Genomic DNA, 13,213 nt, shown 5'->3' with positions numbered 1-13,213 from the left:
ATAAGAAGAATGTCAACAATGTATAAAATGAATTTAAATTCTATAGCAAATTTAACATGTGCAAGTGTGACAATATTAATATTGCTGTCATCTATTATGATGTCTAATGCATGTATGCACATAAATCCAAAGAAAGATTTTCAGCACGTGAAGTTTGATAGTCAATAATGATATTAGTAATGACATTCTACTATATCATGTCAGTCTAAGAGATCTAATCCAACTGTCAATACGTGTGATGTGCCAGGTTGTCAAATCTTAAGTGATAGATAATGATAAATCTTATCAAAACTTATTCTTCTATGACAGATTTGATTCTTAGTATGACTTAAGTTTTATCCATAAATGTGAACACTACTCAATATCATTTAAAGCACGTGCCTATTTTTTAGGATCTAATATAACATAAAATAGATTTTTGGATGAGGATTCATCTATTCATTGAGTAATATAGTACAACATATTTTAATGTGCCTTATTTATGCTATTTAAAGTTCTTGTAACAATTCTAAAATATGTATAAAATATTAATAAGAATGCATCCTTTCTAGATAATTTAGAAATAACTAATATCATATCTCTAACATTGATAGGTGCTAGTTATTGTTTTTAAAATATACAAAATAAATTACCATAATTCACATATAATAGTAATGGTAAGATAAAATAAGATTGAAGACGGTTGAGATTTAGGTTATTCGAAATGAACAACCAGGATGAAAGATTGGTTAGGGTTAGGGGAGCCATTGAGATTAGGGTTAGGGTAGCTGCCAAGATTAGGTGGAGCATGCGAGAGATCAGGAGATTGAGGGTGGGAGAGTGTGTGAGAGATTGAGTGCGGGAGATTGCAAGAGATCAAGAGTGGGAGAGTGCGAGAGATCAAGCACAGGAGAGTGTAGGAGATGAAGCGCACAAATGTGAATATGAGTTGAGATTAAGAGAGATCAAAAGTGCAAAAGATCAAATGTGCAAGTTGATTGAAAGTGTGAAAGATTCAGCAGGATCAAGAGATCTGGAAGCTAAGCAACAATGCCACCAAGGATGAGTTTCCATTTGATTACTTCTATACTTTTTCTTCCTGCTCCTCTTCTAGCGAGGTCAAGTTCAGTCTAGCCACCTTAGGCACTTTGGCCACCTGGGGGGCAGAGGTTATATGAATAACCTCGGCCCATGATGCCTCTAAAGTGCCAAAGGTCGAGCTCGAACTATCCACCTCGGGCACTCTAACCGCTTGGGGGGCAGAGGTTATTTGAATAACCTCAACCCCCTGAGCCTCCAAAGTGCCCCAAGTTGAGTTCAGGTTGGCCACCCCAGGCACTTTGGCTACCTAGGGGGCAAAGGTTATTCAAATAACCTTGGCCCCTCTAGCCACCAAAGTGCCCGAGGTGGTGGGCCTGAGTTTGACCTCAGGTATTTTGGTGGCCTGAGGGGCTGAGGTTATTTGAATAACCTCAGTCCTCTAGACACCCAAAGTGCCCAAGATGGACTTTGCGCCCACTTGATTTTTTTTTAATCTTTGACTGTTTGAATTTTTTATTATCTTTGTTTAGTTTGACTAACAAAATTTCTTCTCTTGTAAAAAAGGAAAATAGTACCACTTAAAAAAGTTGTTGGAGCCAGGAAAAAACACGAAAATAGGAATAAAGATGTTATAATTGATATATCCATTGGCATATCAATAGAGATGCAATTGGTTAGAGATCCATTGCCTCCACCACCATTGCTACTGCCATCGCCACCTCCACCACTGTTATCACCACCACCACCATTACTATCGCCATTGCCACCATTGCCTCCACCCTTGCTACCACCACCTTTACTCCTCATTGGCCCACCACCAGCATAAATCCTTGAAGTTAGGCAATCTAGTAATGTTCACAATAGGGAATTTGATGAACAGCTTAGAGCTGAAAGAGTTGCAAACCTTCCTAACAATGTGGTGGAGAAGCATTTCCAAGAGATTGTTATGTGGACAATGGAAAAAATAATTCACCAAACACTTGAGGTGCTTAAATAGCCAAGTCCTTATGACTTGATCAGAGAAATCCCCCTTTGCTATTTGCAGCAGACGAACTTTATGTGCACAACATTCAAGTATGTCAATCCAGATATATACAGCTTATTCAAATAGAATGGCCTCATAACAAATATTGACATGTTTTTAGTTTCTTTTTACAAGCTAGGAACAATAGAGATCATTACCATTACATCTAAGATTGTGAATAGTTGGGATCCTATTTAGAGGAGGAAATCCCTGAAATTTGATAATATACTTATTAGACATCCTAAGACTCAATAGCTTGCAGGGACAATGTTCCAAATTATTGACAATAACCATTAATATGGGGCTTAGATGAAGTGTATTGACGATCATTTTCGCAATGATCTTGTCTACCATATCAACATTCTAGTCAGCTATATCTATACAAGGGGACCTCTAGATGTCAATAAATTTATCTTGGCTTGCCAAAAGATCAATGTGTAAGTTTTATAATTTCACTTCTAACTCCATATAGGCCTAGGTAGTTTGATGTTTAAAAGCAAAACCTTGTTCATGACATTGAGCAACTCTGATTTTTTTAGTGAGGATGACATCTACCAACATTATAGTCATGATCTCGTAACATTTGTTTGGCACTCATGCACTTGAAATGATGATACAACTCAATAGGGATGGTCCAAACTTGAGTTGAGCTCAATTCAGCGCAAGTCAATATAAGTCAATGTAGTCAACTATAACTCTTACAAAGAAAATCTATGTTAAAAAAATTAAAGTTCTGACAAACTTTAAAATATTAAAATATATAAATACCTAGGTCAAAAGTTTCTACTAAATTGAGTTATTTAAAAAAGATAAAGTTCATAAGAACCTACTAAAGACTATCTTTACAACTATCATAATTTGATTTTCTTGCAATTTGTTAAAAAATCCTAAATATGAATCAAGATAAATTTTTTAAAGGGTAGCCATTAATAGTGTATATTGGTACTATTCATTCATTCTAGAGTTTTTAAGTAAAATAAAAAATCTATAAATAGGGAAAATCAATGTAAGAATATTAATTTCCTTTCACTATCATAATCTTCATATTACACTCTTAGTCCTTATTACCCACCCTGGGAATGTAAAGGCTATTATCACTTTTACAACAATAGTCTAGAACAAAAGAAATGAAGAAATGAACATAGCAAAAAAAAAAAAAAAAACCAACAAATCTACTCTATAGAGCTTTCTATAGAGTAATTTATATATTAATTCATATAAAACAACTCTACTTGCCTTCCTATAGCGCAATCCTCCTATATGAGAAGACTAAGGTATATTTTGGGATGAATCCTCACTAGCATTTTTCGAGAGTCATTTGTGAATAATAATAATAGAAATCAAAATCTTTTAAAAGATTCAAAAGTGATATCACATCAAAGAATCAAGTTTATTTACATTTCCAAGATTGAAAGATAATCTCATATAAGAGAATGTATATGGGCCTACGTGCTTGCGTATTCTGCTACTATAATATAGTTTATATTTCCCTATTGTGTATTTTTCTAGAAAGTTGGCATGTGTAGAAAAGAATATATATAGATGGTCATTAGAATGATAAATATTCTAGCATGTGTATCTAGAATTCTAGCTCTTCTATTCATAAGTAGACTATGATTATGAAATCTCATTTTTGAGATTGACATTTCAAGAATCTGAGTATTATTAATGTCATAATAAATAAACCTCATTCCCAAGACTAAAAATTAATATATAAATGCCAAGAAAAGTTAGTTATTATAGTATTTTTATTATCCTTACACTCCTAAAAACTTTAATATAGAAATGGCTCAAAGGAAAGTCATTGCTACTTGTACATGAGTCCCTAACACCTTATATTAGTCTCCACCTTCATCCCTAAAGTTTACCAACATTCCACATTCACCTCCACTATAACCACATTACAATCTTTTTTCTATTGGGGTTTTTATGAAGTTGAACTAAAGCTCTCTATATACAAAATTTTGAATATTGTTACTAGAGAGGGATACCTCCAACACTTCAAGAGTAGTGCCACATGTTTTTGCAAGATCATGCTCTTAATATGTCAAAATTGCTTAAAATCACAAATTGTTATTATATTCAATGTCTAGTATGCTACTGTTTTTTTGGACAAGAAAAATGTCTTCATTACAAAATTTCCTTAAGCACTATAGCAATTGCCTAACAACAGGTCTAAAAGTGTGGATGTACAATAAATTCAAAATTAAATTATGAACACATACCCACTATTGCTTCATGGTGAGGAATAATATCCCCTTCGGAAATAATGCATTGGTTAGTGTAAAATATAGGTTTTTTAAGCTATTAACAAAGTTAATGATGGGGAGTTTCCTTAAGTTGAAATCTACTACACCCAATCCATAGAAGAATTCATTCTTGATTTAGTGGGAATTAATGAAAAAATTGAGAGTTTGATACTAAGATGCCTAATATGCCTTTTTTTTCTTGGGTTAGGCTTTTATAGTTTTCTTAAGCACTACTGCAACTACTATATAAAGGGTGTTATCACTTCATATATAATTGTTGACAAGATATTGAAGGATGAGATAGTAATACACAAGCATTACAAATTGATAGTTGCATGTGAGAATACCAATTTGCATTATGGAATATAATATTAACAAGTTAAATGAATCTTTATTTGAGAAAACAATCTTGTCATATATCAAAATGTCAGTAATAATGTCAGTAATAGTTTTCAACCCGAGGTGGGGAGCCCGAGCTGGGCCTTGGGCACTTTCCCGGTCCAGGGGCCCGAGGTTATTTGAATAACCTCGGGCCCTTGAGGCCAAAAAGTGCCCGACGTGGGGAGCCCGAGCTGGACCTCAAGCACTTTCCAGGTCCGGGGGCCCGAGGTTCTTTGAATAACCTTGGGCCCTCGAGGCTAGAAACTACTTGACCCTATTTTATTTTATTATTAACATAAGATACATTCATATTATATGTTAATTTTTTTAAAAATTTATAAATGATAGTATATATATATATTTTATATATATATATATATATATATATATATATATATATATATATATATATATATATATATATATATTAGTTTTCCTAATTATATAGAAAGGATGCATTCTCAACAAGATTTTATATGAATGGATGAATCCTCATCCATAAATTTGTTTTATATTGTGTATAAACATAAATTATAGGCACATGCTCTAAATGTCATTGAGTAGTATTTGCATATATCGCTAAAATTCAATGCATATTGAGAATCAAAACTATGTCATTGAAGAATTATCATTACTGACATCATCTAACACTAAAGATTTTGATATTTTACACGTGATCGGATATTTTGGATCTCCATGCCAAAGCAGAATGTCATTACTATCATCACTAACAATCAAACTTCACATGCTGAAAACCTTTTCTTGGATTTTTGTACATGCAATAGACAGCAAAACACATGATAATACTATCACACTCACACATATTAGATATGCTATAGTATTTAAATTATTTGTACATTGTTATTCTTCTTCTTATTGCTCTCCTTAAATCTCAATTTATGTTTCACTATAGATTTTTATAAGTAGCATAAGGGAGATAGAAAACTCCAAAACCTATAAAGAAGGATGAAAAGGTTCTTCTACATTTTAGAGATTATCCATTGCTTTTGTTCTTTCAAAGTCATGTTTTTAAAAGTTTTTATATTGCCATTTTAATCTTTATCTTGGCTCTATTTTGTTAAAGGTTGTGATCCACAACAACACTAGTATGGTTGCTACTCAGTGTTTTTTTCTTTCTAGTGGGCAAGGGTGGATAATAATAAAATTTGCAGAATTCAAAGTTGGATTTCCAATCAAAGTGTTTAAGCCAAAGTGAATGTGAAGAAAGTGTTAATCATCATCATTTCCTCTTCTTCCAATTCAAGTGGAAAAGTTATGCTAGTGTCAGCCCCAAATTCATGAGCTTCATCTTCAATAATATTCAAAGTTATTAGTAATCCTTTCCATTTTTCCCACTTCTCAGTCAACATACACTTATTTCTATATAGACCCATGAATGAACTTTCATCTTACTACAACAACAATATCTTCTTTGATCTAAAGCCTCTTATCAACAACATTAGTTCTAAACGAAAAGGGATGGAAACTAAGTAGGATGTCTAAAACTGGTATAAAATCAAGACCACACACTTCCAACATTTTGAACAATGTTTATAATTCACTATGGTAGGTATTTAGATTGCAGGGATGAAATATGTAATCAAAAGGCTATTAGAATTTTTATATTTTTTGAAGAGTCTACAATCAATCCTCTTGCCCCGTAATACTGTTATTATTGGATTCAAGTGTTGGTTTTGTAAGAATTTTCCTTTATGTTGTACCATTACAAGACCAAGTGTACCACATGTGGTTTTGACTATTTATCCTATGATGATTTACTATAAGATAACCACGAAGCAGAACCTAACCCTCTTTGTGCCACATGATAAATGCCACATGTCACATGCCACGTGTCCAAAGGACAATGGTGTGGAACCCAAGTTTCATGGCCTTAGGCCACTAAATGAAGGAACGGTGCCAAACTCCCAAGCATGTAGCTAAGGAGTGACAGAACCGAACCACGAAGCAACTCTTGAGCGTACAGCGTAAGGAGCAAAGGGACAAGGGCATGGAGCGACTTAGAACAGTTCTAGAGTATCCAACATCCCAATGCCAGGACCAGCACACAAAACAGAGCTAAACAGAGTCTGGCGCTATTTCAGCATACCGATGGCCTAATGCGAGGACATGGGTACTCCATCAGCTAGTATGGAGTGGAGCTTGGGCTTAGACCCAAGCCCGACGCAAAACAAGGATAGGCATGCAAGCGGGAGCTAAACTATGCCTCAGGTTAATCAGCTATACCCGACCTACCCACTATCCTTATTATACATTTGAAACCCCCCATAGCCCCCCCCCACTTGAGGAACACACGCTTTGGGCTTTCACCCCAAGCCTCCCTTAGTATCAGGAGTTAATCTTTGGGACAAATTCGAAACTTATTAAATATGGAATGGCACTAGAATGCAAATTTAGACATGGGACAAACACCATTGTGTTTAGGACAATTTCTACATTTTGTAGATATGCTAAATAAGCAAATCTGGACACTTTCCATAAATAGCATTTGGGACCGAAATGAAACTAACACAAAGGGCATGATAGCAAGGGTGTTTGGTAGATAGAGTAAGCTATCATCTAGTGATATTGAGGAACTAATCTCAATATGCGAGGGTTTTTGCCACTAGTAAGTGCAAGACAAAACAAGACGGGAACTCCTTACCGGACTAAGTATGCTTAGCTAATAACAGGTAGGAATTCCATCCTTATGCTTGTCCGGTCTAAGTACACTCGAAATGCCCAGTTAACTCTATTAGCACAAGAGGGACTAATAAAGGGTTTAACAATACTAACCTCCTACCGTCGTGGCAGTAAGGAAAGAGTGTCTATAAGGACTAGCCGACAAGTAACTTTCGATACCCAAAGTCACATTCGCGACACCAAGATATACTACTTCCTTTTGTGGGATAGAGTAGTTAGAAGAGATGAAGTCTCTTATTTCTTCTTTATTTTTGTTGCATTTTAATGTTGTCTTTTTCATTAGAACCAACCACTTGAGGACCTCATATACACCCCAATTATGAATCTTTTCAAGAGTAAGCACTCGAGTTAGTATTATTTTGAAGCAGGGAAAAGGAAGATAAATTTGTATAAAACATATTTATTGGATTTGATATATGCTATAGAGTAGTCTTCAAAAGCATTAGCATTCAAAGAAGGAAGATACTAGGAACAAGGCCTTCTATTGAAATGTTACACAATAGGATAAAGAGGAAGGTGATTCCAACAGCTCAAGAAGTGGCAACTATAGTTGAGAAAGTGGTTCGTGGCACATTTATGGAGTACAATTCTCATGCTTCTATTAGTGACATGAAAACTATTCACTCAAAGTGTTGTTTTTTCTTTATTGGTGAAGATATTGGTCTAAATCTTAGAGTGAAAAGCTCTCACAGGCTTGATATTGAGTATCATTTTGCTCCAAGATATTGCACATTGTCAAAATAGAAAATGGAGAGTACATAATTGTTATTCAATACTTTCCTTGCATATAACCAAACTTTACTAAGCACAAGAAATATAGGAAGGCATAGAAAGCATATATATATTACATTTTCATCAACACTTTACACTAAGATCCTAAAGTGGACATTTATATACACCAAGCAAGATTTACTATTGCTAAGTTGTAAGACTTTTGGAGCTAATAATACTATCGATATTTATTTTCTATCGATAAGATACACTTTTTATACTTTATATAATTAATAATAAAACATTCATTTCATTTCATATAGTTCCAAGTTTTCTTTTTACAATACTATCTGTAATATTAGTGTGTCTTTGTTTTTGACTTTACAATCTCAAAACATATTTCATAATAGTTTGAGGCCATGATATTGCAATATGTTGCAAGAGTGTAGATGCTGTTGTATTGATTGTTGCCATTGTTTCCACCAAAAGTTAGAAAATAAATAGGGCATTTCTTGAAAATCATGAAATTGTAATTTTTTTAAATAAATAGGAGGGCATTTTTTTTCACCTAAATTGTTGCACCCTTTATTATTATGTTTATCTCTAATATATGATCATTATTTTCATTATCCTCTTTTTCTATCTTTTATATGGTTTGGATGTGTTATGCAATGGGATGAATATTGCAGCTCTTAGTCCTGAGAAGAAAGATTTCAAGAGTTGAAACTATCAACATTAGAACCATTTTATTTTATGTTTTGGCAAACTTAAATAAAATAACATATAGTAAATATTTATATTCTTGGACAAGAAGCCTCCTCTAAAATAGTTTTATCCATATAAAATGTAGAGAGTTATGAAAATATAGTATAAAGTTAGGTTTTCTATAACCTTAATTTTTTAAAATTTATAATATTTGTATTAAACTGTAATTGAAAATTGAGCTCAACTCTCATGAGCTCAAGAGTGGTCCGCACTCAACTCAGTTCAACAACCCAATCAATTTTATGCTCATTATGTGGTGTAGGGTATATCTTTCCCTTTCATTTTATAAAGGCCTCTTTTAATTGTTTTGGTTTTTATCCTTTGGTGAAGGTCAAGCAAGATGCTTATGAACTTGCATATCCGGAGAAGAGTCAGGAAGAGCTCTTAGTTGAGTTTGTTCAAATTAAGCACAAAATTCAACATGCAAATCTTCAAAGTTGAAGAAACTAATATGCATTGCAGACAACCGTAGGCCAAAGAAGTGGCTAGAGACTATAGCTAAAATTTCTTCTTATGAATATAAGTTTTTTATCACACTTCATTTTTCTTAATTATGCATATGTTACTTTTGCAGTGAACAAAACTTTAGATGACATGATTTATAATATCGTAAAATTGAAGCTTCCATATAGGCAACAGATAGAAACTCTAGAGTTCCTCAATGTCTATTTGATAAACAGAGAAAAAGGACTGCCAAAATTATTTGAGAACATGATGAGAAGGGTTATCTATATCATGCAAACTATAAGTGAAGGTGAGAAGTTTTTGGCACCACACATTAGTGACGATCCAGATGGCACATTCATGTCTTTTGACACTTATATCAATACATCATTAGAAGGGATTGAAGATGGGTGGTTGCTAGAGAAGTCTACAAGCATAACAATTTATGATTGCCAATATGTTCAGCCTCATTTCATGTGACATACAACTTATAAGTATAATATGATTTCTAAAATCTTTTTTAAACATATGCTTTATTTCGTTAAAGTGGGACTTTTCATTATCCCACTTATGGTGTATGGCCACATGCCATTTTTATAACAACAATAAAAAATTGAAGTTTTAACTTTATAATTTATAAATTAAAAACTTTTCATATGATTTTGTGTTATAATATTGTGAAATATAAAAAAATAAATTAAAAAACTGATAGAAATATTAATAAATATTAATTAAGTACTAAGAAATGGCATGTGGACACATGCTAATTAATGTCCCACTTTACTGAATAAGTCCCACTTTAACGAAATAAAGCATACATATATTGTTTATAAGTTTCTTCGATATAGAGACATGCAATTTAAGGTATCAGTTTGCACTTGACTTTTTGCAAAGGGTGAAAAAGATGAAGGAATGTACCTAACAATATTTATGAGAGTTCTAAAGGCACGAAAGATAGAATGCCTTTGGGAGTTGGAACTTCTAAGGAAAGAGACCCTTACACTAAACTAGAAGGAAGTTGTCAATATTGGCAATAATGGTGATGCAAGTGATGATGAAGAGGAGCATGAGGAAGTTCCAGATCAAGTTAGCATTCTATCACTAAATAGCCAGGATCAGGCTCTAGTTCAACCTTCAAACAACCAAGATTTAAATCAAGTTCCACCAATAAATAATGTGGTTCATAGAATATCATGTTAACCTCAAGGTAAGCAAAAGTAAATTTTATAAACTAAAGGTAGTAATATATGTTTTTTTGCAACAATGACTATTAGTAATAATTTCATTCCAACTTGTAGAGATGCTTGTAATGATGAGTTGGAGGAACTCTTATCAATAATAGGCCATATGATGGTAGCATATTATTCATTGCTTTTTTCATTCACTTAGCTCTTTTATAAGTCCATCCTATTTCCCCAATAACACAACGAGTCATTATAGGTGTTTTTATTGGCTTCTATAGTAGATTGTTAACATCTTTCACAAAAGACAACATGAACAGAGATATATATAATGTTAGTTTAACCATTGGTGCCAAAAGATATAAAAGCCCTTGCTCCTAGTTGTGGATTTTATTTTCTTCGACTTTCCAGATAATCTTTTAAATATTGATGGGAAAGTTGAGGATTAGAACTTTCTTACACCTGACCACATGCACAATGCATTCCTTTTGTCTGAAGCATTTATACTCAAAGTTAGCTATGTCATCTTCATCCTACCGAACAACCCTAACTAAATGTATGAGCCTATAACATATGACATATGCAACAAAAGTACATTTTAAGTCATTATCTTCTAGGTGCATCATGGATCCTATTGGTGTCAATACTAGAGGCGTCCAAGGGAAGATTAAAAAGGTGAGTATGTATTATATATTTTTATCTAATTTCTAAACTTTCTTATTTTCTAGGTTATGATGTGGACTTATCATACCTTCTATAGAAACATATATGATGGGTTTGTGATAGCAAACATGCAACATGTGTTTTATCTAAGTACAATAGTTCCACTAACATTATACCCAACTTTGTAGATGAACAGATCCACAACGTGTTTTTAGGGTATCAATTTCAAACTCCATTGGAGATGCAAGTCTTGCTTAAGCTCTATTGCCCATTAGATGGTGTTGTGATTAATTGCACAACAAGTAGCAATTTTATAGTGGAAGCAACACATAACTCTGGTAGGTTAGTGTTTGCTATTGAAGAACATCATTTCTTCAAACACCAGCTCAAAAGATTTCATGAGTTGCCTCTAACCTCAAGGAATTAAATTATTTTTATTAAGATTTCAATAAATGTTTAAATCTATTTTATAGATTATAGTCATCTGGAGTTTCTAGAATTTGAGGCTTTGGAAGTCTCCCTAATTATGTAGAAGCCATGGCTCAATAAATGCAAGGTGAATCTCCACAATACCAATATAGGAGGAAGCATAAAAGGAATCAATATGTTGATGATGAGGCAGAAGAAAATTAATTGCATCCTTACATAAATGAAAAACTTATTATGTGTTAGATGTCTATGAAAGTGTTAGATGTCAGTGACAATAACAATGTCAGATGTCAGTGATAGTATCATAATTGCAAAGTATCATTCTCACCTGTTACCATCACTTTGTTGCACTTATGTGTTGCCATCTCCTCCTTCAACATTTTGTAAACAATTGTATGTGATATGATAGCACTGTCTAGAATAAGGTATATTACCTACAGCTAATATCATTTCATTATATTTTTTTTTCTTTTAAAAGTGACAATACTATTAATTCTAGATCTTACATTCCATTATATAGCCTAAAAACTCCATAGTTCTCACTATTTGTTGCAATGTTTCCTAAGAGGATGTTGTTCCTCACCATGAAGCAATAGTGGGTATGTGTTTGTAACTCATTCTTGAATTTATTGTACACCCAAATGTGTATATTTTCTAGACCTATTATTAGGCAATTGCTACAATGCTCAAGAAAAGTTTGTAAACCCATAGAGCCATTTGTTTTGTCCAAAAAAAATATCATATTAAACATTAAATGTAATAGTGTTTTGTGCTTTCAAGTAGTATTACCATATTAAGAGAAAGATCTTGAAAAACATGTAACATTGCTTTTGAAGCGCTAGAAGCAATCCCTCTCTAGTAGCAAGATTCAGAATTTTATACATAGGGAGATCTAATTCAACTTCACTAGAGCCCTTAATAAAAAAAGGATTGTTATGTGGAGGTGAAGATGGAATGTTAGTAGAACTTGGGGATGGAGGTGGAGATTGATATGAATTGCTGGAGGGCCAAATACGAATAGTAGTGACTTTCCTTAGAGCCATTTTTGTACAAACTTCCAAGGAGCTCAAGGAGAACAAGAAAACTATGATGACTATAGCTTTTCTGGATAATTTATATACTAAGTTTTAGTCTTTGGAAAGAGGTCTATTTATTATGACACTAACAATACTCAAATTCTTGAAATGTCAATCTTAGAAATAGGGTTTCATAATCATAACTTGCTTGTAAACATAAGGGCTTCTGGAATTCTAGATTATCATGTATATACATGCTAATGAAATTCTACTTTGCTATATATATATATATATATATATTCTTTTCTACACATGTCAAATTTCTAGGGAAATAGACTACAAAGAAATATAGACCACATTATAGTGGCAGGGCATGTTAGCATGCTACCATTCTCTTGTGTGAGATTGCCTTTCAATCTTGGAAATATAGATAAAGTTGATTCTTTGATGTGATATTACTTTTGAGACTTTCGAAACATTTCAATTTTTTTATTATTATTCATAAAAAACTCCAGAAAACTCTTATTAAGGATTCACTACAAAAATATACCTTGGTATTTATACGAAGATTGCCATATTATCTTAAACCACTATTTTTCTGAACAAACTCAAAGCTAATTTAACACCAAA

This window comes from Selaginella moellendorffii, unplaced genomic scaffold, assembly GCF_000143415.4.
Source record: "Selaginella moellendorffii unplaced genomic scaffold, v1.0 SELMOscaffold_13, whole genome shotgun sequence".
Classification (NCBI taxonomy): domain Eukaryota; kingdom Viridiplantae; phylum Streptophyta; class Lycopodiopsida; order Selaginellales; family Selaginellaceae; genus Selaginella; species Selaginella moellendorffii.
This window is presented reverse-complemented; position numbering follows the sequence as displayed.